General features: G+C 35.9%; 1 protein-coding gene across 2 annotated transcripts in view; it reads right to left on the bottom strand.

The window, feature by feature from the left end:
* LOC107666579 (band 4.1-like protein 1) overlaps positions 1-4,031 on the bottom strand; it is a 193,851-nt gene extending 189,820 nt beyond the window's left edge. For both annotated transcript variants that reach the window (XM_016457986.1, XM_016457988.1), the window contains exon 1: positions 3,867-4,031. The gene's annotated coding sequence lies outside the window, so the exon portion shown is untranslated. The remainder of the gene's footprint in view (positions 1-3,866) is intronic.
* Between the last annotated feature and the right edge of the window lie 1,793 nt (positions 4,032-5,824).

The raw sequence follows: 5,824 nt of genomic DNA, 5'->3' as shown, positions 1-5,824 counted from the left end.
TAACTAGGATTTACACAAGCTTCAGTCTGGACACCTGAGACCTGAGAAGAGATGATGCCAACCCCTCAGTGGACCTCGGATGATGCCAACCCTGAAACAGAACTACCAAATGTACATTAACTGACAGTCACCACTGATAAGCTACCACTAAATATTGTAGAAACTTAATTTGCTACAAAGTTGCTTTGCAACGATTTGTATCGTGAAAAGCGCTATACAAATAAACTTGAATTGAAAAAAAAATAAAATACACAAGTTTATGTTAAAAACACACGCGAGTTACAAAAACAGTCAGTTATGTCTGTGAAAAACAGCTGGCAGCAAGAAATTGCATGTTTATATTAGATCTGTGTGGCAGCAGCGTAATATAGTATACAGTAAATAAATAAATAAAACCACTGCTCTCTTGTCTCCTCCAGGGGCGTGTCTAGAGGGGGCACTGGCTCAAAAGAGGGTGGCCGGGGGGGGGCTTGTGTTTGCGGAACGATGTATGTTATAATACATCGTGTACACTCACTAAACAAAGAGTGACAGCTTTTTACTGATTAGCACTCTTTGCAAGCTTTCTAGTCAATAATCCATTTAAAATGTAGCCTAGAACTTTGTTTTTTGGCCACACACACGTTGCAAAGTTTCGGGAATGACGTCAGTATATTTATGCGAGATTCACTCTCGAAGTAGCAGTGATTGACATAGTGATAACCATAGCAACAGACGGGACAAAATATGTGAAAATGTGCATTAAGTCTAGAGCACCCTCACTCATTTCAGAAGCACCCTCAGTGATTATTTCTGGAACCTGGTTGATACGCTTTTATTGCAAAATTATATACAAAAACAACAAAATACAAATGCACTAAATAAAATAATTGAATAAATGCATATTTACAATTTAAGCACTTAACTAAAATAAGTAGGCTATTAATAAAATAAATAACTAGAGAAGGCTGACTATAATCAGCTTGCTTCCATTTAGTGAGATAAGCCTACTCCTCACCTGAATTAGAAAAAAAGCTCTTCGTCTTCAGTGATGCGAAGATAACGTTTGAGCGTGTACATGCAATATCTGAGCGAGAGCAGAGCCAATTCATAAAAGAACAATATTTAAAAGTACACGTCCAGTTTTGTATGAGTGAAGGAAATCCGCTTGGGAGTGGAGAGATTCGTCCTCGCGCACATGGATCATGTAACATTATGCGCTCTCGACATTGTCATTAAGATCACACTATAGAAACCGCCTAAAATTAAGTATAAAGAAGAGAAGAAAGCGGCCCTAGGCAGCTGCCTACACATGCCAGGATCCGCTACTGCCAGATGCAGTTAGAAATGTACTAAAAACAAGCCTATCGCAAGACATCTGGGAGGAGGGGCACCTGGGGTGGCCAGCCAAATTTCAGGGGGGGCCGGTGCCACCCCTGGACACCACGTAGACACGCCCTTGGTCTCCTCTGAGGCTGGGACTCCAAATAGTGTTCTGTGCTCATTTGTGCAGCCAACGACAGAATAGTTAGCATGCTTTGCTCGAACTTTTGCCATGGTGTTAGAACTTGTACACCATTGACAAGTGGTGGAAATCTGAGCAGCTAATTTTTCCACATGCTTGCAGAGAAAGGCTTACCAAAACAAAGTTACTGCGTTGACCTTTTCAAGTTTTCTGGGTTGGTAGATGCACCAGGGACCCGATTATAACACTTAAACATGGAAAAAGTTAGATTTTCATGATATTTTCCTTTTAAAGGTGCACTAAGCAATATTTGAAAAATGCTTTTGACCACAGTGTTGCACCAAGTCACAAAACACACTTGCAGCCAATCAGCAGTAAGGGGCGTGTCTAGTAATGATAGGGAAAAGAGAGCGTTCAGTGAGTGCAGAGGACGGATAATAGCAGTTTGAATATAGATAGAGAGATATAGTAGATAAAAAAAGAGGAAAATATCAGAGGAACAAAACATTAAAAAGAAGGGTTACAATCAGGCAAGAGGTAGGACTGGTGTAAATATCGGAGCATCTTTCCAGCGGCGGAAAGAACTCAAGGAGCAGGAATTGGATGCTGAGTTTGCTTTGTTTCTTATTTAATAGGTGAGTAACATTGATTTTGCTTTGTTTCACATAACTTATCTGTGTTGGCTTTTGCTTGAATATACTTCTTTGTTGTGTGTCATCTTCACTTGTTTCTGCCATCGTCATTGCCAGGGTTGTGTACGTACGTGTGGGGCAAAGAAAGCAAAATAGGGGCGAGGTCCTGTTGGGGTATAGGTGTGTTTGTTTTGGTGCTTTCAAATTAGGGCTGGGCGATATGTCAAAAATATCTTATCGATAATCGCCTTTAAAAATATTGCGATATCCACCATGTTCACACACCATGTTCAGCTTGGTCTTAATTATTGCCACAAAATTTGGTTTTACTTTTCTTAGTTTGTGCTTAAACTAACAGAAAACATTAGCTTTGCTGTTATTTTGGTTTTGCTAATAATTTCCACTAAAAATGGAAATTGCTAAAAATTTTCCATCAAATTTGTGTTTGAAATGAATTTCGTTTTGTGAGGAGAACTGTTGAGGAAAACTAATAGAACCCAATTTTAAGTTCATCATAGTGAAGCTGGAGATTCTGGCGGTGATTGTAAGAATGATAAATGCATGTTAATGTCATATAATAATGTCTTGAATAAAATATGCCTATTTTCCGATGTTTCTCTTTCTTTTTGGCATTATCGCCTGTGTAGACACATTTCATGATGGTAAGTTTAATTTCCTTAATTATAACAATTGCAGCATTGTTTTTAAACGTGTAGTCAAGCTATAACGTATTTGATATTTATAATGTATGACTAAAATCATGAAGGGATTAAAAACTAAATATCTTAAGTCATTTGGCTTATCTAGTAAATTTAATTTAATTTAATTCATTACATTTATATAGCGCTTTTCTAGGCACTCAAAGCGCTTTACATTGTCAGGGGGTATCTCCTCATCAGGTTACTGATAGTACTGATAACCCTTTACTCAGTAAAAGTATCTTGATTTAAAAATTTTAAGATGTTTTGACTAGAAACAAGACAAAAATGCTTAGTAAGATAAGCCATTTTTTGCAGTGCAGAAAACAGCACGCGAGTGCAGAAGTGAGTTCTATTTCGTCTTATTGCAGTTGAATCTTTTGAAATCACAATAAATGCGCATACAGAAATCGAGAAGCAGAATCGAAATGTAATTTTATAACAAGGAATTCCTGGCCTTATGCATCTGATCTGATTTCCGAAATTGGAATAGCTTTTCGATTCCCAACCCTCCTACTAAATTATTTCATTCTTGCATGCAAAAAGACCTGTATGGTGACTATGGGGCTATGTAAAATATTTTTTGTAACTTACTAGGTTTATCATTCGTCATTTTTTTCCCAGTAATGCCGATAATCGTCTGTTAGATGACTGCTGACATCGACATCGCGATACTTAAGAGTCATCGTCGATATACGATAATATCATCATATCGCCCAGCCCTATTTCAAATATCAACATTGTTTGGCAAAATTCACTTAGTGCACCTTTAAAGGGCCGGATGCCAAAACTTCAGCTCATTCTTATAATAAACATAACACTGATGGAGCTGACATTAGTTCAATATCTAAATATTCTTAAGAATTAAAAGTTATTTGTTCTTGAAAGGATGTACTTGCATTATTATGCTATTATATGATCATTATACACTTCTCAAAAAAATTTGCCTAACACTTAAATAACACATTGTATCTTGATGAATGATATATTCAAATAGAAAATCTTTGTGTAATTCGTTGAAAACAAAATAATGTGACAGTGGTCAGTGAAAACTAAAATCATCAACCCAATGTGGGCTGAATTCAAAATCACCTTGAAAATCAAAGTGGTGTCCTGGGGAATCTCCTGTCAGACTTCGATCAGGGCATCAGTGAGCTCCTGGACAGTCTGTGGTGCTAGTTGGCTGCTTCGGATGCTCCAATATACTATCACCAAGTTCTATTTGGATTTTCATGAAAAATACAATAGAAATGAATTACTTATGTAAAACCCCATAGCGGTGGCTCATCAGATCCTCTATTTAATGGCTATTTATATTAACATTTATACATATACATATACATAATAGTATGGAATGCCAACCTGCCATAATTAGAAATAAAGAAAGAAATAAAGAAATGTACAAAGAAATGTAAAAAAGCAAATATAAATAAATTTATATATGAATAAATATACAAAGAAAAGTAAAAAAGCAAAAATAAATAATTATTTATAATTTTATTTCCTTATGTATTTTTTTTCTCCACATTTATTTTTGTTCTTTTATTTATACATTTATTTATTCCCACTTTTATTTATTTTCATATTTATGTATTTATTTACGTATTTATTTATTTCCACATTTCTTTCTTTCTACATTAGTAGGTGTAGGGGTAAGCTTTGAGGCCACAGTGACACCTTGTGGTGCCCAAACGAAGCACAAAAAGTGTAAGCCCACATGATGCGCCTGTTGTTAGTGTGGGATGAATGATTTAGATGGGCAAAATCTTATTTAAATTTCAAGTGGGGGGTTGTTTCGGCTGGGAAGCATGCAATCTGTGATTGCGTGCATTTGCTGAAGCTCCCGAAAGTGTGCAATCGCTGTTTTTTAGGTTTCACTTTCAACGCATACCGACTACAATGTCCAGCAAAACATCAGAATAGTCGAAAACCGGTGAAATATCGGGTGGTGTGTACTGCCGAATGTCCAGCAAGGACGGAGGCGCCATCTTCGACGCTGTTACAACGCATGTTTCAAAGATTCGGGATAGAAGGAGGCATCAGTTACTGTAGAAGATTTGTCGCCTCACGCCACTTCCCGTAATGGGTTCTCTTGGTGTAGACATGGCTTTAGATACGGATTAATCGGCTGATTAATCGCAGGTCTTAGGCTGGAAATATCCAGAATTAGTTCAAACAAAAGGTGTCCATGGGAACAGAGCTAGTGAAACACACGCCATGCATTATAGCCTAAAACATGCTTAATATTTGCGACTGACAACAACGATTGTATGCGGCTATGCAGTGGAGATGCGTTCACTGTCAAATATCATTCAGCATTCATTTTTAAATTTTGTCAAATATTTTTTCTTGATTAGAAGAAAAAAAACTATTGTTCTTGTTGTGATTTATTTCTTGTTTTTCATTTAATTCATAAGTTAACACTGCAAATTAAATGGTTTCGTTTTTTTCTGCAGTCGAAGAAAGTAGCCTAAATTATGTCAGTGATTTCTCTCATTTTAAAAATTATCAAGAATGATTTTTTTCCGATCTGCAGTCTAATAAAAGTTAAGAAAATTAGCCTATAGATCTATAGCCTACAGGCTAATTTCATTCTTTCTTAACTTTTAACTTCTTAAAATTTGTTATGAAGAATTTTAAATCAACTTCATAGCAAATAGGCTAGGCTAATGAATTTTCGTCATAAGCAATACACGAACATAACGAATACCCTAGCTATTCAATAAAACGAAATTTTCATAAAAAAAATCATAAATCACGAATATGACGAAATCAAATGATTATATATATATATAATTATATATAGTAGTTTTACGTCAAATGGATAAGGAAATTACAGTGCCTTGAATTCATTAAGTAATGTTTTATTTCATTCTAACCTGTAACACGGGAAATGTAACAAAAAAAAGACTATCGTTTTTACTTAAAACCAATAAATTTTAAGCCCTGATTTTAGACACATGAGATAATATATTATTGTTTGACTATAGGGCGGGAGCAGCTGTGGGAGTGCGCTGGCTTTGTGAGTGTTTTTTTTTTTTTGTGGTTCG

This window comes from Sinocyclocheilus anshuiensis, unplaced genomic scaffold, assembly GCF_001515605.1.
Source record: "Sinocyclocheilus anshuiensis isolate Anshui unplaced genomic scaffold, SAMN03320099.WGS_v1.1 scaffold1401, whole genome shotgun sequence".
NCBI lineage: Eukaryota > Metazoa > Chordata > Actinopteri > Cypriniformes > Cyprinidae > Sinocyclocheilus > Sinocyclocheilus anshuiensis.
This window is presented reverse-complemented; position numbering and strand designations above follow the sequence as displayed.